Source organism: Eubalaena glacialis, chromosome 12, assembly GCF_028564815.1.
Source record: "Eubalaena glacialis isolate mEubGla1 chromosome 12, mEubGla1.1.hap2.+ XY, whole genome shotgun sequence".
In the NCBI taxonomy this organism is placed as follows: domain Eukaryota; kingdom Metazoa; phylum Chordata; class Mammalia; order Artiodactyla; family Balaenidae; genus Eubalaena; species Eubalaena glacialis.
In genome coordinates this window covers 17,767,066-17,792,207 of record NC_083727.1, presented here as the reverse complement: position 1 = coordinate 17,792,207, position 25,142 = coordinate 17,767,066, and positions in this window count along the sequence as shown.

The following is a 25,142-nucleotide window of genomic DNA, read 5'->3' as shown; positions in this document are numbered from 1 at the left end:
TAGGTTGCATCATTCCCTGTCACAGAATGAGCGTATAGATTAGAAGCAACTTCTAATCCATATGGTCATCATGGCCCAGTAGACAGCATTTCTCCAGAAATAGTAGGAGAACTAAAGATGGCGTGGATGGGAATGTCTGCAGATCCACACAAATACACCATTTTCTACTCACACTGTAGAGGGTTACTCTGGGCTTTGCTTTCTAACTCCAGGATACTGAAAACTGATTCCAAAGGAAAGTTAACTCTAGTATCAAATCAGTTGAAACTGATTCCTCGAATGATCTGACAATTCATATCCCCTGCCATCAGACGATCTAGATAATTGAGAATTCTTGACAGTGTATCTCTAGAAACAGTGCATGAATTAAAGTGCTGATGGACCAGCATGGGACCCCCTGCTTCTCACCAGGGAAGGTGCTCCTCCTGCTGTGCCTGGACCACTGCAGACCCATATGAGTATCTTCTCCAAGACACTTGGGCATTGATTATTTGACCTAATTCCCTGAGGACTCATCTGAGCCATAAGGTGAGGGAGAACAAATTAGGAACCACATAGTCTCAGGTAGCTTTGCATGATCTTTCTGTAGCCAACGTTAGAAGCCAAAAAGAACCTCCAAGAAATGTATGCCCTTACTGAGTTAAAAAGTGTTTCTTTTCTAGTCTTACTAGCTTATTCCTCTTTTAGTTCCTGAAACCTCCTTTACTTCCTGAAACCCAGTGCTGCTGTGATTTGTCATCAAAGGGTTGTATTTATGTCCACATGCTGAATATTTGAAAGTCTGGTTGCCTGTTTTACTGCAACCTGACAAAACAGGTTCTAGTAAGAGCTCAAGAGCTGGTTATTGTAAAGTTTCTTGTTTCAGCAAGAAGTGCACAATAAGAATTTTAGGCTTGGGGTTGTACACAGACCCTTAATTGGTTATTATTATTATTTAGTCCAGATTTTTTCCCCTGGTAACCTATATCTTTGAATATTCTCTGTGGGGCATGTAGAAAAGAAAGGTTAGCACTCTTGTTGGAGCTTTATGAAAGCAAGAGCTATAAATCACCTACAAATATACAGCCAGCTTCCGGGATGTCACGTCAAGACAATATGTCTAATATTTCATTGTTGTTTAAGGATTTAGCCAGACAACTTTTATTCACTTAAATGAATGTAACTGCCTACTCACCACTGTGGAAAATTCAGGGTTCGAGAGTGTGAAATGCTGCATTGATTATGCAGAACCTCAGTCAAGGCTATGCTTTTTTTTTCTACATATTTTATGACGTTATTTTGTCTAGACGTTTACGTCCTTGTTGCCCTCAGTTATAGCATTCATTGCCAAATCGCTTTAATCAGCTATCTCCTTCATTCAAAACTCTGTGTCCAAAAGAGCTTAAAAGGATGCAGACTGTCCATCTTTTCTCTTTCAGAATGTTGAAGACACAGGCAAGTGTGAATAAAGTAAACAATGTTTCTTAAACTGCACATCATGTGTCTTGATTAAAATATTCAATACATATGGGGATCCCTGTAACCTTTCCAATCATCACCTCAGAGTCCAGTCATGAAAACTTAGCCAACTACATTACACAGAACATTTCTACTTAGCCCCAAATATTATAGAGGTAAACTTAGGCTTCCTCTGCCATTTGTATTCTCTGTGTTCTCAGACAAAAGTAAGACAGCTAAATATATTTTGGGGTTCCAATTTAGGAAAAGTTTGGGGATACCGATTATTAGTCTTAGCACTATAAACAGTCTTCCTTTTAAGAAATTATGTCTTAAATATAATTTTAAATAAATTCTCTAACTTAAAAATTATTTTATGAATACCCTCTTCTTAAAATTAAATATGGTGATTGCCAGTAATATTAAATCCTTTATATTTTTGTGAGTAGACTGGCTACAACTGTGGAAATCATGATGATTCTAATTCTGGCTCTAATTTAACAGGAAGTCAGTCAGGATTACTAATTTAATGCCTTTTATGCATCATAGTTACTAAAATAGTGTCCATTATTTTAGCTATATATATTATAAATAAGCTATATATGTTAGCAATATATACATATATAGAGAGAGCGCTATATTTAGTATCCATTATTACGTTATGTTCATAACCACATTTCTAATTCACTAAGCATTCAGCCTAGTTGACTTTTTTTCTCTTTTTAAATGAACTGCTTGGGTTAGAGGCTCTCTGAGGTCCATTTCAGCCCTAAAATTTTATGATTTTGTGTTCTATGAGATAAACTGGCCATCTCATCTTTTATATGATCCCAACTGCTAACTCAGATGTAACCTTTCCCTCATTCCCAATCGGAAACATTGAAAATATTTTATAGATGGATCAGCTTTTTAAAATCTAGTGAAAGGAAGACAAGAAGAAGAAATCAACTCAAATTCAGCAGAAGAGAATGACATTTAAAAGACATTCCCAACTTGAAGAGATTTGAGACATCTTCAAATAACTCCTATGAAGTTATTTGTTGTGGAAACTCCTGGAATGAGGCTATCTAATTTTAAATGGTTCAAGATGAAGTTTCATCTAGTTTGGCCTAGAAAGTAAAAGTCTATATTATATCAAATCACCTGGTCTGACCTAGGCAATCTTGTGGAATATAATGATTCCAATAAAATTATGCCATAAAATACTTACAGAAACTGGTGTTATTTTTTTAAACACTTTTATTGATATGAATACTGTGCCGGCTCATTCATTTGGCCATTCTTTCTAAGAGATACTCACCATCAGCATCTATAAATGGATTAAATCAAGTTATTATATTGGGTTGACCAAAACGTTCATTCAGGTTTTTCCAGTTTTCAAAAATGGAAACGGGTTTTTCTTATGCAAAAACCCGAACAAACATTTTGGCCAACCCAGTCATAAGAATAACTAATCTAAGAATGTGCCAGGCACTATTCTGAAATTGTGACAATGGTTCTAATCTGGGTACTATTATCCTTCCCATGAAAAGGAAGGGAACAAGCAGAAAAGTATGTGTAATGAAGGGAAAAGCAGCTGTGCCCTCCACCATTATCATAAGAAGGTCTTTATTTTATTTTTTTTTTGAAGTATAGCTGATTTAAAATATTATATTAGTTTCAGGTATGCAACATAGTGATTCAATATTTTTATAGATTACACTCCATTTAAAGTTATCACAGCGAGTTCCCTGGTGGCCTAGTGGTTAGGATTCAGGGCTTTCACTGCCGTGGCCCGGGTTCAATCCCTGGTCGGGGAACTGAGATCCCACAAGCTGTGTGGCGCAGCCAAAAATAAATTAATTAATTAATAATAAAATACAAAATAATGGCTATATTTCCTTGTGCTGTACAATACATCCTTGTTGCTTATTTATTTTATACGTAGTAGTTTGTACCTCTTAATCCCATATCCCTAACATGCCCCTCCCCCATTCCCTCTCCCCACTGGTAACCACTAGTTTGTTCTCTATTTCTGTGAATCTGTTTCTGTTTTGTTGTATACATTTGTTTGTTTTCTTTTTTAGATTTTACATATAAGTGATAACATAGCATATTTGCTTTCTCTGTCTGACTTATTTCACTAAGCCTAATACTTGCTAGGTCCATCCACATTGTTACAATAACAGAATTTCATTCTTTTTTATGGCTGAGTAGTATTCCAGTTTATATATATACTGCATCTTCTTTATCCATTCATCTGTTGAGGATACTTGGGTTGCTTCCATATCTTGGCTATTGTAAACAGTGCCGCTGTGAACGTTGGGGTGCATGTACCTTTTCAAATTTGTGCTTTCATTTCCTTTGAATATATCCCCAGGGTATATTCATATATTACATATATTACATATATTCATATTGTAATTCTATTTTTAGTTTTTTGAGGACCCTCCATACAGTTTTCCATAGTGGCTGCACCAGTGTACACTCTTACAAACAGTATTCTAGGGTTCCCTTTTTTCCACATCCTTGTCAACATTTGTTATTTGTAGACTTTTTGATGATAGCTGTTTTAACAGGTGTGAGGTGATATCTCACTGTGGTTTTGATTTACATTTCTCTGATGATTAGCAATGTTGAGGATTTATTCATGTGCCTGTTGGCCATCTGCATGTTTTCTTTGAAAAAGAATTGTTCCTTAGTTCCTTCATTCATTTATTCATTTTTTTTTTACTTTTTAGCACTGACTGGTAGAGCTACCCACTAATTCCTCATTGGTTACTTCCTAGAATCACTCTTCATTCTAGTACCTGTTCCTCCCAGGAAAACGGAGCTGCGCCAACACAAAGCCTGGGGTTATTACCACAAGTCCTCTTTTCCTCAGTACAGACTGTCTGGGACATCCTCACGTGTATTTTACATAATTCCCCTTTGCAGTTTCCTAGCTGGAGATCCCATATGAAGTGAAAGAAGAAACTAATTTCCTCCTCAGATTTCTGTGCTCCTGGGAAACTTTATCTTGCACCATTTTTTAATTAGACAGCCCTAAGCCAGGAATTTCTGAAATTCTGTTTCTTGATGTAGCTGACTCTGTTTGGGGAACACAGAGATGGTCACAGAGCATAACAGTTCTGTTGAACTGTTTAAGCCCTGGCCAGTTCTGCTGATGTGTTTAAGCCCTGGTGATTTCCTTGTTGCCAGGTCCTTCCTAAGTGGACAGCAGTCATACTAAAGGGGAGTTTAGTGTGGAGGCAAGTATCCATGAGCAACAAGTCCAAGGCTATCAAATTACTAATTTTTCTGCCACCTAAGGTGAACCTGAAGCCTAGACCAAAAGAAAGCCTATTTTCTTAGTTCTTTACATGATTTATAGCATCCTTCTTCCTTACCACCCCCAACTTGTTATCCTTTTTTTCTGGATCAGAATTAAATAATGGATACCATATCACAGGCATTTCCATAAGGTTAAGATGATGTAACCTGTTTAACAAGTATTTCATTAGGGAGAATAAAAAAGGTAAACTGAGAAATTCCAGTAAATGTTTGTTATATAATTTTAAATGCTTTAGAGTGACGTCACAATATCCTGCTTAAAAAAAGATCCGTCCTGGGCTTCCCTGGTGGCGCAGTGGTTGAGAATCTGCCTGCCAATGCAGGGGACACGGGTTCGAGCCCTGGTCTGGGAAGATCCCACATGCTGCAGAGCAACTGGGCCAGTGAGCCACAATTACTGAGCCTGCGCGTCTGGAGCCTGTGCTCCGCAACAAGAGAGGCTGCGATAGTGAGAGACCCGCCCACCGCGATGAGGAGGGGCCCCCGCTTGCCACAACTAGAGAAAGCCCTCGCACAGAAACGAAGACACAACACAGCCATAAATAAATAAATAAATAAATTTATTAAAAAAAAAAAAAAAAAAAAAGATCCGTCCTTTGTGGAAGATGTTATTAGTGAAGTCCTTGAAGCAAGTGGTAGAAAATGGCTTTTTCATTACTTCAAAGGCAATATTAAAGGACCATGAAATTCAAAGCTCCTGGTTTTATCACAGATATTTTTATGTCAGGATTTAAACATTTTCCTACTCGGCATTCTTCTAACAAATGTAGTTTTATAGGAAAGAATTGTTATAATTGGCTTGGATCATAGGATGATTATTAAATGATAGGCATCAATTAAACTGATATTTAAATTGAGGATATTCATGTCAGATAAGAGGAAAGTATGATTATAATTAAATGCAGAAAATGTATAATCTGCTTTGGGAGTACGCTTTAAACCATGTGATTATTTGTTGGAATATAAACTGTCACAAAAATTCTTCTGCCTATATCCCCCTTGCTTACTGTCACTAAGCATAAATAAAATGTTTCATACATATTTTCCTTAATCTTAATATGATTATGGGTGTGCTTTATGTAGATGATCATGTTGAGGCTGTATCACTGAGGAATAAAAAGAAGTTGCAAATGATAACCCAGGATCACTCTTGTGAATGCAGAGTTGTTAATGCACTTGAATTCCCCAGAGTTAACCTTTTGGTTCCTGGGGTTTTGACATGAGTTATTATCATAGCATTGGCACTAATATAATAATACAATCATAAAGTGCTTGCTAAGGATTTAGGGACTTAGCAGTTGTGTGTATTCATTGCTTTTATGGATATTTAAAAAAGTATAAAACCTGTTAAATAGCAACATTTGTAAGTTTAAAGTATTATTTTCTTACCTACTGGAGATCAGAGAAGCTCAAAAAAATCAGATTCACAAATTTCAATATTAAAACTTTCTTGAACAAAAATACTCACTAAGACCACAAAGGGATTATTTCGTCATTTTCATACATCTTTTCACTTGGAAACTCTTGAAAATAGGAGAGTTCTTCATTTACGTGTGTCTCTGTGTCTGTTCATCTACATCTAAAATACGAGCAGATGCCATTTGGGGTTTTTTGGGTTTTTTTTTCCTATTTCTGTAATCTGGTTCTTACTGGCTGTGTCTCCAGGCATTGACAAGCAGCCGGGTACTGTCCATTGGGGCTGACTCTCCTCTAGCTCTACATGGTAAGAAGCCATTGGCCTACATTTATAAAGGGAGTCCCATCCTTCATACCAGAGTTACTGCCCAGAGGTAGTTATGTGATCCAACTTTATCCAATTAGAGTGAAACTCTGGATTTTTGTTTAATGATAAAGAGAGAAATCTGCCCACTACCCCTCCAATCTCACTGTACCAGATCTGGAGAGAAAAGTATATATGCTGAGTTCTAACTGCAGTCACCTTATCAAGGGAAGCCGACCTGCAGATGAAGCTAGTCCATAAAATATGGAGGAGCAGGAAGAACCTGTGGAAAATGGAACTAAACCTCTAACTGAGCTGCACCCAAAGGCCCACCTCTTCACTCTCAGCTACGTGAGCCAATTAATTCCTTCATGATCTAAGCTAGATTGTAATGATGTTCTATTATTTTTTGTAACCAAAAGGCATCCTACCAGGTACAGAATTTCGTGCTAAGAGCAGTATTTTGCTCATCACAGATCCCAAAATATCGAACTAACTGTATCTAGGCAAGCAGAGCAATTTTTCTATGGTTGGAAGTTGACAAATCTTATTATATAGTCACAAAATAACTAGTTAAATGATTTCCTGCTGTACCTTACAATAGATTTCAAGTGCTAGCCAAGATTGTACTATTCAGTGATTTAGTAGGAAAATTTTCAGCTTTCACTAAAGTCCTTCGAGAGAGACAAGATTGGCCTGAAACTAATCAATCTGAAAGAAAAGAAAAAAAGTAATGTGGCTTTTCTAAGAGAAGCCCTCTCTACAAGTGACTTTCCTTCCTAAATGGGTAAAAGTCTGGTTATCTGGAGACTGACTGGTTGAAAAATCAAATTCTCTGCCCCAAAATTAGGTCAGTTGGAGCAAAAGCAGGAGGCAGGGGCTATAACAGGAGGCAAAGCTATATCTGGGGAGAACCTAATCCTTACTCCTCTCCCAGTAACTGGAATTCCCCAAGAAACCCCAAGCCAAGGGTTAGGCTCTTGTTCATCCCTAGGGTAATCTCCAGGCTCTTATAATCTCATAGCTAGACCCCCAAAGTGATGTGGGCCCAGAAAAAGAATTCTCCCCAATGTCCATCTTTGGCATAACTCTACAAAACAAAGGATAGGGAAGACAGTCCTGGACAATAAGACTAAGGTCAGCAAGACTGGCCAACTAAATCATTCACTCCTCATGCAAGGCAGGGACCACTCAGTGTTCTGCCCAGCTGGATATGAAATGCGCTATGGACGAATGACCACTCCGTGTTGCTTCCTATTCTCCTTTTTACACATAAAATTTGTATAGTAGCTTGCCATCCTCTCTCCACGATTGTATGTTGGAGGAGGGCAAGTGATGGTAACTTATCATTTGTCAACTTGTAACCGACCATTGAGAGTTACATCGGAATTTGATTTAAAAATAATAAAACGACTTCACCTAGAAATCCTGACTTGAGTTGCTAGTAACTCGAAGAGACTTGATCGTCTCCCTTTAAACTAGTGGTTCTCAACTTTGGTTGCTATGCAGAACCACCTGGGGATTTTTAAAAAATTCCGATGACCAGGTTTCACCTAGATGAATTAAATTAGAATCTCTGCGGGAGGGACCCAGACATCAAGTGAGCTCTGCATGCAGCCTAGCTGAGAACCACTGCTTCCATTTAGGGGCGGGGACTGGGGGAACTTGGATGTAGGGAGGAGGGTGTGTGTGGTTGTTGGTTTAGCAAAGATTGCAGTGGATCTTTGTGCTTATTCCTCAACTCATTTCACTCCTCTCCTTTTGGGTACCAGCCATGCTCTTGATTGACCCCGTCCTAACTTTAGTGGATCATAGGAATACATGGGTCTTACTGCAGGTATTGATTCAGGAGAAGACACTTGACCTAATACGTCCCAATTAGAGTAAAGCTCTGGACTTTTGCTTTATGGTCAGGAAAGAGAAAATATGAAGGAAGAGTATCAAAATTGATTGTTTCTGGACAAAACTAACTCCCGGAGAATATGAGACCCTGGATAACTGCAGGAAAAGAGTGTTAGAGCCCAGAATATACCATATCTGAAACCTACCCTACCTCTGAATGGAGCCAGCAAATTCATGCTATTGGTTAGGACAGTGGGAATTAGGTTTTCTCTTGCATGTAACTGAAAGCATTCTAACTGATAGGCCCTTTAGTGGACATAGTTAGTGCTCTACTAAGATTCCCCTGGATTCCTTTTTCTATTTTTCCCCCATTTCTTCTGCTTCCAGTGGTCTGTACCTATGACACTCCTCTGAGGACGACTTTCAGGCCACTAGAGCTGCTTTGCTTGTTTGCTCAGAGCTAGAAGTACCTTCACATCCTCCCCAGAGCAGACCGTAGCCAGTACTGGGAGACCTTAGCCTCCCAGTACACAAGCATGAAACCCAGCATCCCTACCTAGAGTTGAACAAACCGTGAGCCCCCCGTGGGATATGTACCTTTGCTGGGCTTCTTCCATTCCTTATCCGACATAACCAACATGCTTCCCAGTTTCTCCTGGGAGCAGTTCCTTCAAAAAATGACTTGAGCACAAATCCTTACTTGGAGTCTTCCTCTAAAAAACCCAAACTAAGGCACATGCTGAGTTCTATGTGCCAAGTTTTATGTGGAGCACATAGCGTGGGATTGGTAAATGTAACTAACTGGTTCAACAGCCGATAGCCTTCTCTACAAATATTGTCTCTTATTTTACATGTCAAATGAAATACCAAAACATATTTAGCAATAAGACACATGACAGAATCAAATTTTAGAGTGAAGTCCAGAGAGGTGATCTAACAAACCTGTCATGTTACACATAAAGCAACTGAAGTCTAGCGAGGTCACGTGATTCCAAGCCTCTTGACCATTTAGTGGCAAGGCCAGTGCTTGAAGTCAGTGCTTTTTTGGTGCCATAGGCAAGTTGTCTGTTGCTGCATCTAACTTGATTTCAAGCCTCTTATTCAAATAACATTTTCTGTATTTAAAGACAAATTCTTTACTCTTCTTGTATGCCGAGGGGTGTCCCAATAGCTCAATTGTTAAAGCTGAATACTATCTCTAAGAATATGCTAAGCATAAGTAAGTGATTCTTAAACATATGAACCATGGAGTTAGGTAATTCCTGAGCCACAGAATAGACTAGAACAGGAAGAAATGTGACTCAAGAAGATAAAGGTCATAGACTGTGTTCTTAACTTATTCCGGAAACATAGTAGATACTCAAATATTTGCTGAATAAAGCATAGTGAAGTTCACAAGGACATAGGGAAGAGAGGTTCTAATGTCAATGGTAGAGAAGAGGTAGGCACACCTGAATTAAATTGGAACAGAGAAAATAGGCCTTATGTAGAAGAGATGAAGGAGTTTGTTACTCTCCTCCTGCCCTTCTTCTTAGATCTAGAACTCAGGAAGTTGAAGAGCCTTCAGTTTGTTCCTGGGTGGTACATCTGTCATAAAGAGACTGATATTTCAGATATTTACCCTGTTTATGTGTGTGTGTATGTGTGCGTGTTTAGTGTGTAGCTTTTCGTTATTCTGCAGTTCTAATAAGGTCTAGGTAAAGGTCTGAGCTGAGCCATTAAAGAAGGTACTACGGTACTACTGACCTCTCCTGCACTAGCATTTTAGATGAGATGCAGAGTTTCACGACCTGGAAATCAGCAGAAAATGACAAGAGTTTTGAAGGAGAGACAATCAAGGCACTGGTAAATTTTGGACCTAACAATTGGGACCATGGTCTCCACTGCCCTTGGTCTTTACCACATGGAGAGTATCTCTCCGCTGTCATCTTAGAGGCCTTGGATTGTGTTTTGTTAATAATCACACTGATTTTCCTTACATAAACCCAGAAACATTTTTATTTAAAATAAACACAGATAATGCCTTAGTTTAGTATAGACATTTAGAAAGTACTTTATAGTAATCTCAAAGACTTTGCTAATCAAGTTTGTATAGGCTTGGATAAGGTTTCTATCCTGTCTCAAAAAAAGATAATCCAAAGCTTATCTCTTCATGGAGGATAATCTGAGTAAAATTCTGATCTAAAAAGAAAAGGAGAGAGAAATATTTATACACATGTATGGATTGTTAAAGGTTACATAGATAGGAGCTTTAAATGAAATTCCAGAAATGTCAGCCTTTTTTTTGTTGTTTGACTAAGAAGATAAAATTGCACTGTTGATAGCATTCTAAAATTCTCTCTATAGTCCTGACCACATACTAAAAGAAAAAAAAAAAGTCAAGAGGAATTGGGGAAGCTTGCCATGAAATTAAGCTTTGTTAAATCACCTATTATATTCCAGTTACCCTTTTACCTGATTTCAATCTTATCTCAGGTAATCTTCAAAACTACCTCCTAAAAAAAAAAAAAACAAACCTCCTAAATAATATCTTATATGTGAAAGAAAACACTTCTACAGTAAAGTAAAATAAGTTGCACAAGGTAGTAAAAATGGGTTTAAAACCATGTTAGTCAAGTCCAAAGTTACAGGAAAAAAATGAATAAGCAAGCAATGCTAACAAATTGGAAAATTCAATGAATAATGAAATATCTTTTTGAAAAACTTTTTATAAAAGTAATCATTATTTGGAGGAAAATAAAATCTAACTTTTGCATTTTGTTATATACTTAGAGGTGAAGGTGATGCCTTGAAAGCAAAGTACCTAATACATGATCATTCAAGCTGGAAGGGCTGATGGTTTGCTGTAGGATTAACCACCAAGTGTTGTTAGGTGTTCCTAGGCCAACGGATGTACATAAGGATGCAAGACATTTGGGAGCCTGGGCCAAGGTCTGGTATTTATGGAGTAGGCTCTGTAAATTGACAAAATGTGCCCTTGAAAGTTGATTGAAGTGAAATTTTCTTTAGGAACTCCATTTTTCCATTGACTCTTATTTGAAAACAAGAGTTATATTCAGTTAATCACCAAATATTTGTTGAGTGTTCATTCAAGGCACACTTTTCATTAGGTTTTACAAAATGGAGATAGGCAAGAAAAACAACAATCAGACTAGCAACCTGAAGAAAAGAGATCTGGCTTTATTTGGTGACAGAGTCATTTTAGCCTCTTTTCACAACCATTTCTAGTTCTTCTTTCTAAACTACACAAACTCAAACCTTAGCTCATCATCCCTCTTCCTCGTCCCCACCTCAGGTCATTTAGATTTAACACCAAGCAGAGCCTGTTCACTGCCAGAGGCAAAGTGTTAGAAAGTCAAGATGCTAAGACTATTTGTTAACATTTATTTATCACTTACCATGTGCCAGGAAATGACCTAAGGTTTTAAGATGTATTAATTGACTAAATCCTAATAAACAACCCTGTTGGTGGCTATTTTCATTATTCCTCATCTATCTATGAAGAAACTAAGACACGATGATACTATTATGAAGGAATAGGTATATGAGACAAGAATTAATAAAGATAGGTGGGGTAAAGATAGAGGTAAATTTTTAGATGGAAAGGAGAAATTGAAAGGATTATCTTTATCTTCTCCATAAAGTAGGAGGCAATAGGAGAAGGTGATGAAAGGGAACTAAAAATTGAATGTTATTAGAGCTTGGCACACTGATATTAGACACTTTACATAAAGCATTTACCTACTGCTTACTATAACCCTTCCAGGAAGGTAATATTACTCCCATTTGACCAAAAAAAAAAGCATCTGAGGATTTGAGAAGTTAAGTTGTTTACCAAAGGCCACGCAGTCTAGGAACTCAACACTGTCTGCCACCAAATCTTGGTTCTTTCCCCTGTGCCATGTTACTTCTCAATTCTCAAATTGGTGGGAATGAGCTTGGGAAATTAAGAACAGCACACGTCTGGAATAGTCACTGGGGGAAATGAAACTCACAGCCAGACAGAAGTAAACAAAGAATTTCCCAGTCAGCCTGAGGATTTGAGATTGCAAAGTGTGATATTAAAATGGAGTCAGTCTGGGTGATTAATTGACTCCTGATAGGAAGGCAGTGTGCATGGCATGCAGTTTGGAACCACTGGAGATACAGAAGTAAATAGACTGGTCCAACCACCACTTATAACACTGGTGTCCACAAACACCTAGAATACAAGGCAAGAAATTATATTTGATAAATGCCATGAGAGAGGAATAGAGAATGTCATACTTCATTAACTCTAATTCAAAAATTTCACATTTTAACACCTCAAAATTGGGATGCATCTTAAAATGGGTAGCATCTTTCTTCACCAATGACTAGGTAGCTCTCATGACTTAGTTGTGATTGTCTGCACATTCTTGAACTTGGTCGTGGATGTTCGCATTGTCTTCACTCCGGTTCGGTTGTGTTCACTGTGGATACTACAGGTACTGATTTGCATATGCCATTTAAAGTGTCTTCTTAAAAAGTACTCTATGATTTTGCATTGAAAAAATAATTGTACACATAGAGGCATGGAAATAGTGCTGAGAGGCATATATGATATGTTAATGAAGCAAATATTTATATTAATGAAGTAAATGTAAACACAAGTTCATATTTTTTATGAAGCAGCAAGGCAAATGCTTTACCTGACCTATGCCCACAAGTCGATGCAGCTAGTTATGTTTTGTTATTGAGATATCTGAAAAAGGATTGCCAAGTACAAATCAAGCAACTCAGCTAAAGGTATGAGAAATTGCCGGATGCCTAGGACTAATTGTATTCTAGTTATCTCTTGCTGTGTAACAAATCACTCCCCAAACTACGTGGCTTAGAACAATACTGATCATTTTATTATCTCTCACAGTCTCTGTGGGACAGGAATTTGGGAAGGGCTTGCCTGGGTGGCTCTGGCTCAAGGTCTCTCATGCAGTTGCAGTCAGAAGGAGACTAGAGCTGTGACAGCAGGAAAGTGAAGCATGTGGAGGCTGGTTGAGCATCCTTCTCCCTTATGTAGTCTCAGAGCCTCTCCCTGTGGTCCCTCTCCCTGCACGGGCTCCTTTGGGCTTTGAAATGTCTTGGCAACCCCAGGGCAGTTGGACTGCTTACATGGCAGCTGAAGGTTTTAAGAGTGAGTAGTCCAGTGGGCAAGGTGGAAGCTGAATCACCTTTCACAACGTAGTTTCGGAAGTTATGCAGCCTCACTTCTGCTGCATCCTGTTGGTGACAAGCAAGTCAGAAGCCTGCCCAGATTCAAGGGGAAAAGAATTAACTTCGTCTCTTGATTGAGAAGCAGCAAGCTCCTACAAGAGCTTATGGGCTGGGAGATATTGTTGCAGCCGTATTTGGAAAATATAGTCTGTCACCAGATGAAAGAAATGTCAACGGAACAAGAGGCAGGCGTTACTGATTCATTCATTGTGCAGGACTTAGCATTAAAGCATTGAACTTTCATTGAACTTCCTGCTGACTTAGAACAGAAGTTATCTAACTTCCAGCAACATGTGATTCGATCGGTGGGGTGGGGCGGGGGGGGGGGGAATGAAACTACAAGGTTATGCTAATTAAACTCTGGTTTTCCTGAAATAAGTTGTCAATGCTAACGGTGTTAAAGAGGTCAAGATCATGATCTCCAGTTATATGTCTTCTAAGTCTAAATGATCCTGGAAGAGCTCATTAGGTAAGTTAAAATAAGAATTCTAAGTGATAAGAGAGCTCTATGCCATACTTTAACTGGCAACATTTTTTTTAGTGGTGCATAAAATAATGGTCAGTCTTACAATCCATGGCATCTTTTGCTTTGATGAAGGACAGTAGTGTCATGAAAGCATAAAGTTGGCAGAAATTTCCTCCTCTTGGTATAGTGGGAAGGCCCAGACAAGTGGTACTGGGAATTTTTAGACTTTGGGAAGTAGAAAAGAGGCTTAAAGATGAAGCAGGAAATGAAGGAGTATATTTGAAAAACACTTTACAACCAAACCCCATCCCATCTACCCAGGCTTTGCCCCATCACTCTATATGTAATTCCTACTATAATCAGTCCTTCCACTTGCTCTTATGAGAGTCCTGCCAATCCTTCCCAACTCCTTGCAGGTCCTGCCAACTCCATGTTGCGAAGATTTTTCATTGGTTGCCACTGGAGACAGGTGGGATGGGCTGGCAGAGCAGAGCTTGGTTTATCTGTTTTAGCTGTTGGGATTTCTTATAAGGTTTTTTTCTTATAAGGTTTTTCTTATAAGGTTATTTCTAACCTTATTTCTTATAAGGTTTCTATTTCTATTGATAAGGTTTCTAGGGTTTACAGCTTAAAAACAAAAACAAAATGTGTCACTGTAATATATTACACACTTGCACGCTCAATCTTAGAGCGTACCATTAATTAGCTATCATCCATTCATTCAGTTAACACCTACCTATTAGCATCTTCTTGGTGTTAGGTAATGTGCAAGGCATTGGCTATTCATGATACACCTTGCTTCATGGAACTTCTAATTGATCTGGAAATGGATGTATGTTCATTTCTTTTGGGCAGATATCTAGGAATGGAATTGCTGGATTGTCTGGTAATTGTATGTTCAACTTTTGTTAATATAGGTGTACCATTTTGCACTCCCACTAGCAGTGATGAGACTGTCAGTTGCTCCACACCCTCACCAACACTTGGTATGGTTTGTCTCTTTTAAAAGTCTAGCTATTCTAAGGATGTACCTTAATGTATCATGGCAGTTTTTCATTTGTACTCCCTTGATAGCTAATGATATTGAGCATCTTTTCGTGTACTTTTTGCCCATTCCTATATCTTCTATTGTGAAATGTCTTTTCAAATCTTGTGTCATTTTAATTGGAGTTTTTTTCTTCTTATTGAGCTGTAAACATTTTTTAATAACCTCTGTTATTGACTTCCTTGTCAGATATATGTATTGTGAATATTTTCTCCCATTCTGTGCTTTGCTTTTTTTAAATTTTCTTGATGGTATCTTTCAAAGAGCAAAGTTTTAAATTTTGATTAAGTCTAACTTATCAAAGTTTTCTCTTATGGTTCATACCTTCTGTGTCACATCTCAAAAATACTTGCTTATCCCAAGGTTACAACAATTTTATCTTATGTTTTCTTCTACAGCTTTTATAATTTTAGATTTCACATGTAGATATGATTCACTTCTAGTTCATTTTTTAAATATGATGTGAGATAACATTTGGGGTTTATTTTTAAATTTTCTCATTTACCTTTCAGCTGTCACTACTTCCTCTTATTACTCCTTCCCTATTTTTTTATACCCTCTACCCTTTCTGACTTGTTGTTTCTACTGTTCTATGAAACTAGACAATCAAACTCACTGGAAGATGAACCAAAACCTATAAAACTGAAATAGTTGAGAAACAACTATTTTAAAGTGCATGGGGATTTCAGGCATCTATTTTGGCAACACAGAAGCCTGATTTTGCTGGCTTTAAGAGTCTCATATATTTCAGATGGTCACATAATAGGACCTCTGGAGAAGTGACATGCTATTTCCTCTACTATATGATTGTATTTGAGTTCACTTTATGGTAGATAGTTTGTTAAACCCTAGACCACGTATTTTACTATTAGCGATTCTACACGCTGTGCCTAGCATAATGCCAGTCACATAAAAAGTACTTGGTAAATTAAATATGTTCTGGTGACTGACAGCAAATATAAATGACAGTGTTTTAGGCTTACTATTTTCTAGAGCAGTGCAGTGGACTTGCTTTTTTGGCTGTTGTATATTTTTGGTCATGCACTCTCTCCAATGTACGTATATTTGTTTATTTACATATTATATGCATGCATCATTGCAGTACCAAGTTTTTTTATTTATAACATTAAAAAATAGAAATTGAAAAAATGAAATAAATCTAAATAAAACTTGTAATATTTTCATCTTATACTCAAATCATATTATGATTTTGTTCTTGGAGACATAATATAGGATTCCTAATTTTCAAATTGGATTCTGAAATTAAGCGCTATAATAATGAACTTTCACACACTGGATTGCTAAATAATCAATAGAGGGAACATGCTTACTAATAATTAGATTATTATATTTAGAACCCATATCAATTAATAAAATTTCATATCAACTAATAAATTTTTTTTGTAAAGATACAATGAATTGTTGACAGTAAAACTGTCCTTTAAAAATGTAATACCATAATCAGTTTTGACCAACCTTTATTTGTTGCTTAAAAAATAAGCATTTCTGAATTGCTTTACTCAAAAATACCAAAAGAGTTGTAAAGAGGATTTCTGTGCATTTCCTATGAAAACATTTGGATACCCCCATCATACATCTGTATAATTATATTTATAATCATTCATATTCAGCATGCGCCTTCTAAATACACCAGTGAAAAATAAAATGATTACTTTTCCTCACATGTTCAGCAGGCACTCTAAATTACCCAGCTGGTCTCTTGTCATGGCTGAAAATGTATTGTCTTTTTATAAAAAGTGACAGTAAATACGTGCATGGCACCAGTCACTTTATATGCAAGTGGAAGTTCTATTGGTGCAATGACTTATGATTGGAGAAGAGCAAAAAGTGTGTAAAGAAAGAGAATCAATGAGAATAGTGCTTTGCATGCCCTGCAGTGGCTCACAGAGAATAATTCATTTTAAGGAAGTGAAATCACCTTGTTTTATGGCAAGGCAGTAATCTCAAGGTCCACGTGTTAAGTTTTTTTTTATTATTATTGAAGATTCAGAAGTCATTTAAAAACGTGACCTGTTAGAACAATTAAATGCACCAACTCTATTCGCAAAAATTGTGTTATAAATCATGATTCATTATGTGATTGTGATCAGCATACGGTGTTAGAAATTCATCTCCCATGATGATTTGGTCCTTTCTGTGTGGTTCCTTTTATGCAATGGAATAGTCCCCACTCCCACTTTTATTTATTTTTTTTCTTTGCTCTATTCTGTCCCTCTACTTTATTTTTCGCTCTATTTTAAACTACCTTATACTTTTTTTGGGCCTCTATTGTAATCTAACTTGTGTCACCAGTACTATAAGGTATACAATAGGTATAAAGTACCATAATAAATAAAACCATCTTTATTTTCACTGAGAATGTGGACTTAGAGTCTCTCATAGATCATGAAATAATAAACAAATGAATGCTCAGATGATGGAGTTGCAGAGAGGGTGGGGGGACACTTTAGAGATTTCCTACCCTAGTCCCCTCGTTTAAAGATGAGAAACCAGAAGTCGGAAAGAGAAAAACAAATATCGTATAATATTGCTTATATGTGGAATCCAGAAAAATGGTACAGATGAACTGATTTGCAAAGCAGAAATAGAAACACAGATGTAGAAAACAAACTTATGGATACCAGGGTGGGGAAGAGGGGTGGGATGAATTGGGAGACTGGGACTGACATATATACAGTACTATGTATACAATAGATAACTAATGAGAACCTACTGTATAGCACAGGGAACTCTACTCAGTGCTCTGTGGTGACCTAAATGGGAAGGAAATCTAAAAAAGAGGGGATACATGTATACATATAACTGATTCACTTTGCTGTACAGCAGAAACTAACACAACATTGTAAAGTAACTATACTCCAATAAAAATTAATTTAAAAAATAAAGATGAGAAACCGAAACTCATAGAGACCAAGCGAACTTGTCCGATAACAGAGGGACAGTGCAGATTTGCCTTATTCCCTGACTACTGCTTCCCCCCTCTGCCTAAGCTCCCTTTGTGATGAAAACCAACTGAATTGTACAACTGGCAGTCATCATCTTGATGGTTAAACTATTTGTGACGATTGTCTCTTTCCGTGAGAATTCATTCAACCGTTATTCTATGATATTGATTGAGCACCTACCACAGACCAGGACTGTCGAGGATACAGCAGTAAACACAGAAAACAGAGCCCTGCCTTCATCGAGGCAGCTTTCTAGTGGAGTGAGACCGATGATAAACGGCATAAATGAAAAGAGCATGTAGAATGCAAAATGATGATAAGTGTTTTGAAGTAAAACAAGGAAAGGAAATTGAGAATAAATTTATATTTTTGTGTTGAGGGGGAAAGGTGGGTAAAATCGTGAGCAGTGTAGCCAGAAGAGATATCACAGAAAAGGTGACATTTGAGTAAAGACCTTAGGTGGTTGAGAGCCATGCAGTCCATTTCCTTCACGACAGTGGAAGAAAGCCGAGATTTTCCATACATCTCTCCTTCATCTTCTGCAAGGACAGTTGTCCATCAGTATCTGCAGGGGTTTGGTTCAGGACCCCCAGGGATACCAAAATCTGCTGATGCTCAAGTATCTTATATAGAATCGCATAGTACAGCCAGCCTCCATATCCATGAATGCAGAACTCATGGATACAGAGGACCGATTGTAGTCAACCAGTTGAACATCCTGACGTCAGAGTTCTTTCTTTTACCCAAAGTATTTGCAGCAATCAGAAGGGTTTCTTTTATGTTGCACATCTAGATGTAAGTGATTAGAGCACTGTAACTCTGCCCATGAAAAATGTAGATAGACTTAGCCAGCATTTGAGAGCTGGGCAGGGAAAACTGGATTTGTATCAGCAGAGCCGGGGCCCGCTTTTTTACTTATTCTCTGCCCATCAGTTAGGCTTAGTCTACAGGGCTCCGATGAATCACAGCTTGAGAGATCTCTACCACTTGGCAACATTTTATCCTGACACCTGGAAAGCACAGAACAGGCGAGAAGTCATTTGTTTATTTGAAAAAGAAGCCACTTTCTGACAATGACCATACCCTTGAACATCTTTCGAAAGAAAAGAATTCTCAATAAGCTCAGGAGGTTTAACCGTTAACTAACTTTTATTGTAAGTAGAGGAGGGCTAGCTTTGTGATTGTTGATTTTCTCATGTTTTGCATATCAAAAGAGGAAAAGATTTTTTGATTTAAAAAATTTTAAGAATCTCTGTGTATCTACCATACACAAGAATAAATGTGAGACTTAGAACCAAAAACACTTTATGTATAAATGCATAAACTACACATCTAACTATAAATTTCCATTAGAGGCTTTCAGATTTCATTTATGCATCTTAGTTACAAAATTTCTATTTCAGAGGAAAAATATCTTCATGAGATTCCCAATGCCATCTTCATTTATTTATTTGTTCATTTGCAAATACTTATTCAGTGTATACTGCATGCCAGACACTGTACTAGACACAGTCTATGCAGTAAGTTCTAGAACTACCTTTTCTATATTTTTTGTATTTCCTTATTCCTAGGCTCAAAATCAGATGCTCATTGGACAAATGCCTTTCCAAATTTGTTTGCATATTAGTGCTTTATAAAATATAATGATATATGAACTGTGTGTAGTACCATCAATTTTTTTGAGAGGGGAATGGTCAAGTTTGGATTAACTTAAATGTTAAGGGGTAGAGGACTACTATACAATGTAAGTGTACCTCATTTTAGGAGAATAGGCTATCTAAATAAACAAATCAATTAGGAGGGCAGTGATATTATTAAGTAATAAAATAAGTTTCAAAATTTTAAATTTCTAGACAGACTCTTCATAATAATATTATAGTACCAAAAGAGATATCAAATCTGATTTCAACCAGAGCATGGATGTTTAGGATTTTTTAAAATTTCAATAACAGGAGGACTTCAGTGATGGAAAGATGGAGTGGATAGACTTTTCCATATAAGGACCAAGAAAAGGACAAAAGACTTCTAGACAATAATTGCTCTACTCTACTTTTGGACTCATCAGAGAATGCCAGCCTTGGCTCCTACTTGTCTCCTCTGAGGCTTGGGGAAGAGGGGAGCTAAGAACACAGGTCCACTGAAAGACTCAAATTTAACTGTAAGATTATAGAAGACTTCTCGTCCCCCATGCTTTAATACCACACCAACAGGGCTCCAGTATAGCAGTGGCCTCCAGCTGAAAGATCTGCAAGATGTAAAATATGAGAAGATAAAACTGATAGAACTGAAAGGAGAAATAGACAAATGTACAGTTATAGTTGGAGACTTTAACATTATTCTCTCAACAATTGCTAGAATAACTAGAAAGAAAATTAGCTTAAAATTAAAAGAACTCGAAATACCATCAACCAAAAGTATCTAGTTGGTATTTATAGGACATTTCACTCAACAACAGCAGAATACCCATTCTTTTCAAGTATCCACAGAACCTATATCAAGATGCAATATTATGGCCATTAAACAAACCTCAACAAACTTAAAAGAACTAAAATTATACAGAATGTTTTCTCTGACCACAATGGAAAGAAACTAGGAGACAATAACATAAAGAAAGCAGGGAATCTCCAAACACTTGGAAACTAAACAGTACACTACTAAATAATCTATAGGTCAAAGAAGAAACCTCAAGGGATATCCAAAAAATACACTGAACTGAATGAAAATGAAATTAAAATATGTCAAAATTTGTGGAAAGCAGCTAAAGCGGTACTGCGAGTCAAACTTACAGCACTAAATGCACACATTACAAAGGAGGAAAAATTTTAAATCAGTATTCTAAGCTCCCTCCTTGATGACCTAGAAAAAGAAGAGCAAAATCAACTCAAAGCAAGCAGAAGAAAGGAAGTGAAAGCCTGTTTTTGAAGGCCAGAAACCAGTGAAATTGAAAGCAGAAAGTGAGATGAGAAACTCAACAAAATAAAGAGTTAGTTCTTTGAAAAGATAAAATTGATAGAGACTGACAAGGAAAAAAAAGAGAAGGCACATGTGATTAATATCAGGAATGAAAATATAGATAACACCACAGACCTTGTGTATAAGTTTGCGGGGGCTACTGTAACAAAATACCACAGACTGGATGTCTTAATCAACAGTCTTACAGTTTTGGAGACCAAAAGTCCAAAATCAAGGTTTTGGCAGGGTTGGTTCCTTCCAAGGGATTTGAGGAAAGGATCTGTTCCAGGTCTCTCTCCTTGGCTTATAGATGGCTGTCTTCTTATTTTTCTTCTGTGTTCATCTCTGTCTTCAAATTTTCCCTCTTTATAAGGACACCAGTCATATTGGATTAGGGTTCACCCTAATGACTTCACCTTAACTTGATTACCCTGTAAAGACCATATCTCCAAATAAGGTCACATTTTAAGGTACTGGGGGTTAGGACTTCAACATACGAATTTTGTGGGACAATTCAACCCGTAACACTGTGCAAACAAAAAACTGAGAACAGGGAAGTGTTTCAAAGAACTCTATACACAGAAAATTGACAATTTAGATAAAATAGGCCAACTCTCCAAAAAACACCATCTACCACAATTTACCCAATATAAAAGAAAAATCATTTGAATGCCCCACAACTATTTAGAAAATTGAATTTTTTTTTTAAAGCCCAATTCTGCAGGCCCAGGTGGTTTAATAGAGAATTACACTAGACATCAATTCTATACAATCTCTTCCGGAAAATATAAAAGACCACTTCCCCAATCATTTTATGAACCTAGTAGTATCCTGATACCAAGATAATAGAAAAAGAAAACTATAGACGAATATTTCTCATGAATATAGATGTAAAAATTCTTAACAAAATATTAACAAATAGAATTCAACAATATAAAAATCATTATACTCCATGAGCAGTTAGGGTTTAATCCAGAGATATAAAACCAGTTCAATATAATCCACCATAATAGCAGACTAAAGAAGAAAAATTACATGAGAAGAAAAACTACATTTGATGCAGAAAAAGCATTTGACAAAATTCAACACCCGTTCTTTACTAGAAAAAATTATCTTGGAAAAACCAGGAATAGAAGGGAATTTCCTCAATTTCTTCAACTGAAAAAGAACATCTTTAAAAAACTTATTGACAAAATTTTACTTAATGGTGAAAAACTGAATATTTTCCTCCTAAAATCAGGAACAAGGCAAGAATGTCTATTCATAGACACATAGATCAATGGATGAGAATCGAAAATCCAGAAATAGGACTCACACAAATTTGCCCAACACCTTTTGACAAAGGTGCAAAAGCAATTCCATGCAGGAAGGAAAGCTTTTTTAACAAATGGTGCTGGGTAAGTGGGCATCCATAGGCAACTAAAGTGAACCTAGATTTAAGACTCACACCTTATAACAAATTAACTCAAAATGGATTACAAACAAATATAAAATGTAAAACTCTAAATTTTTAAGAAAAAAAATGGGAGAAAATATCTTTGACATCTAGGACTAGGCAAAGAATTCTTAGATTTGACACCAAAAGTACAGTCTGTAAAAGGGAAAATTGGGGAGAGTGACTTCAGCAAGATGATGGTAGCAGCATTTTTAACACTTGTCTCCTCTCAGAAACATCAATTTGAAGAACTAACTATCCATGCCTGAAAATACCTTCACAAGAGCTAAGGATTCTAAGTGCGAGATTACAGCATGTGGGCGGAACATAGAAATAAGAAAAGACATGGAGAAGGCAGGAAAGACAATTGCACGTTACCCTCATCATCCCTGCAAGCCCACGCAGCCCAGCAAGAGATAGTCACCCTCCTGTGGAGGAAGGAGAGTGAAATGAACACCCAACTTCACCATGGACCCTAGAACCAGGCCCACACCAGTGCCGGCAGGCTCCCACAGACCCAGACTCCTGGCCCATCCCAGTGCCAGGCCAGTCTTCATAGACCTCAGTTCCCAGGAACTCAGGCTCTTAGCCTGCCCCAATGCCAGGCTGGCCCACATGAACCTAGCCTCCCAGATGGCTCCCACAGCCCCAGGCTCTAGGCAGGATCCCACAGACCCGGGCTCTTGGCCTGTCCCAATGCCAGGCTGGCTCCCAAAGTCTCCAGGCTGGCTCTCACAAATCCAACCTCCAGGCTGCCCCGGAGGCCCTAAGTTCCAGGCCAACTCCCATGACCCCAGGCTCTAAGGTTCCTCCAACATCAAAATGACCTCAGTCATCCCAGCCTCCAGGCTGGCTCCTGTGAGCCCAGGCTTCTAGACTCCTCTAGCAGTGAGCCAGCCCCTGAAGACCCAGATGCCAGGCCCATGCCAGTTGTCCCCAGAACCTGGTTGACCCCCAAAAGCCCAGGATCTAGCCCCGACCATGTGGACCCAGGTTCCAGGCCCATTACCACAGATTCAAGCTCCAGGCATATCCACCCTGGACCCAGGCACCAGACCTGGCCACTTGAGGACTTCTAGGTTGTCCAATTTGTTGGCGTATAGTTGTTCATAATACTTCTGTGGTATCGGCTGTAATGTCTTCTCTTTTCATTTCTAATTTTATTCATTTGAGTCCCCTCTCTTTTTTTTCTTGGTGAGTCTAGCTAAGGGCTTGCTTTTTTGTTTATCTTTTCAAAAAAACAACTCTTAATTTCATTGATGATTTCTATTGTCTTTTTAGTCTCTATTTTACTTATTTCTCCTCTGATCTTTGTTATTTTTTTCCTTCTACTAACTTTGGGCTTAGTTTGTTCTTCTGTTTCTAGTTCCTTGAGGACCGAATTAAAATTCAGCACTTTTCACTGATGAATTCTACCAAATTTTTAAATAAGAATTAATGCCAATACTTCTCAAACTCTTCAAAAAAAATTTAAGAATAAGGAACACTCCCAAACTTATTTATGAGGCCATTATTACCCTGATACAAAGCCAAATAAGTACACCACAAGAGAAGAAAACTACAAGACAATATCCCTAATGAATATAGATACAAAAATTCTCAACAAAATACTAGGAAACCAAATTCAACAGCACATTAAAAGAATCATAAACTATGAACAAGTGGGATTTTTCCCTGGGACACAAGAGTGGTTCAACATACACAAATCAATAAATGTGCTATACCACATAAATAGAATGAAAGATAAAAATCATATAATCATCTCAATAGATACAGAAAAAGCATTCGACAAAATTCAACATACAACATGGTTAAAAAAGAAAAAACCTCTCATATGGGGAGGGGGAAGGGTAAGCTGTGACAAAGTGAGAGAGTGGCATGGACATATATACACTACCAAACATAAAATAGATAGCTAGTGGGAAGCAGCCGCATAGCACAGGGAGATCAGCTCAGTGCTTTGTGACCACCTAGAGGGGTGGGAAAGGGAGGGTGGGAGGGAGGGAGATGCAAGAGGGAAGAGATATGGGAACATATGTATATGTATAACTGATTCACTTTGTTATAAAGCAGAAACTAACACACCATTGTAAAGCAATTATACTCCAATAAAGATGTTAAAAACAAAACAAAACAAAAAAAAATAAAACTCTCAACAAATTGAGTATAGAAGGAATGTATGTCAAAATAACAAAGGTTTTATATAACAAACTCACAGCTAGCATCATATTCAACAGTGAAATGTTGAAAGTTTTCCCTCTGAGATTAGTAATAAGATAAGGGTGCCCACTCCTACCATCCCTATTCAACATAGTGCTGGAAGTTCAGCCAGAGCAATTAGGCAACAAAAAGAAATAGAAGACATCAAAATTGAAAAAGAAGTAAAATTGTCTCTGTTTGCAAATTATGATCTTATGTATAGAAAATCCTAAAGATTCCAGCAGAACTCTGTTAGAATTAATATACAAATTCAGTAAAATTGCAGGGTACAAAAATCAATATACAGGGCTTGCCTGGTGGCACAGTGGTTGAGAATCTGCCTGCTAATGCAGGGGACATGGGTTCGAGCCCTGGTCTGGGAAGATCCCACATGCCGCAGAGCGACTAGGCCCGTGAGCCACAATTGCTGAGCCTGCGTGTCTGGAGCCTGTGCTCCGCAACAAGAGAGGCCGCGATAGTGAGAGGCCTGCGCACCGCAATGAAGAGTGGCCCCCACTTGTCGCAACTAGAGAAAG